A 1,185-nucleotide genomic window follows, 5' to 3' on the forward strand; every position below is an offset into this window, starting at 1 on the left:
AGCATAAAAACCGCTGTTCTTCACCGACTACTGCCTCTAGTTTGGCGCCGACTTTCAACTTCCTGTTGACGCCAGTTGGAGAGCACCTGTCAGTTTACGTACAACCCCTTGTGTTGAGGCGGAGTACTGCCTGCCTACCCTGCTGACTTCTCTGCTCTTTCTAGTCCGATCAGCAGGATTCTCTCCCACAGACATTACAGACATTACAGACATGACACAGACTGTAGAGAGTCACGATGTTGAACTAATATTTCTGTAAAGTTCATATTGATGATATGATCTGAGGAACAGAAACGGACACACGTCATGTGACCCAGTTTGATTGGATTGTCACTCAGATGAGTCACAGCTCTCTCTGCGATTTTTACTTAGACGACAAGACTGCTTAGAAATAACTGAGATTAAAAGATTAGGAAACCAGATTAAAGACCAGGACCCTGAGGTCCAGGACCCTGAGGTCCACTTCCCTGGACTGGACTTCACACAGCACTGGTGCGGTGTGTTTTATTATGGTGTGTGTGTCAGCAGCAGGATGAAGTGTGGAGGTTCACAGGCACAGCTGAATCCAGTCATTATCAAATGTCCTACGTGCACGATCGCACGTGAGCGCGTCCACATCTGGTACTGTTTTGACTCCAATGGGACCCCGAGCCTGGAGTCTCTCTTCCCTGGGTTAAACACAGCAGTCATTGCCCCCCCTGCTGTAGAACATATGTAGTTACCGTCTGTGGTTTGTAGGGTACAACACAGAAAAACCAGACGGACCCTGGACCGTAGCTTGAACCTCTTTATTAATAAGAACTCACTCTCCTCTCCTCCATGTTAAAATAATGCAACATATATTTATGTACAAAATATACTTAGTTTTACTTTTTTTCACAAGAAACACAAAAGGTCATTTACAGTTATAATACAAAGAAACTTTGGTCATCAAAGACTTGACTGTGTAAACATTGTCCTCAGTTTTCACCTTAAAACAACAACAACAACAACAACAACCTCACCCTCCGCTAACAAACATTACAGTTTCACTCTTACTGCGTATCAAAAACTACAAACACACATGAATCTAAAGTTAGCTGTGAGATACAAACAAAGAAAACAGGAAGTTCTAACACGACTGTAAACTCACTGTTGGTTCACAAATAAATGAAAACGATGATTAAGAAGTGGTAACTACGAGGG

At 43.0% G+C, this 1,185-nt stretch overlaps 1 protein-coding gene across 3 annotated transcripts in view; it reads left to right on the forward strand.

Annotated features, from left to right (window-relative positions):
- The window catches only part of veph1 (ventricular zone expressed PH domain-containing 1), a 28,445-nt gene that overhangs the window by 3,729 nt on the left and 23,531 nt on the right, over positions 1–1,185 (forward strand). The gene's annotated exons all lie outside the window — the stretch shown is intronic.

This window comes from Cynoglossus semilaevis, chromosome 4, assembly GCF_000523025.1.
Source record: "Cynoglossus semilaevis isolate Cse_v1.0 chromosome 4, Cse_v1.0, whole genome shotgun sequence".
In the NCBI taxonomy this organism is placed as follows: domain Eukaryota; kingdom Metazoa; phylum Chordata; class Actinopteri; order Pleuronectiformes; family Cynoglossidae; genus Cynoglossus; species Cynoglossus semilaevis.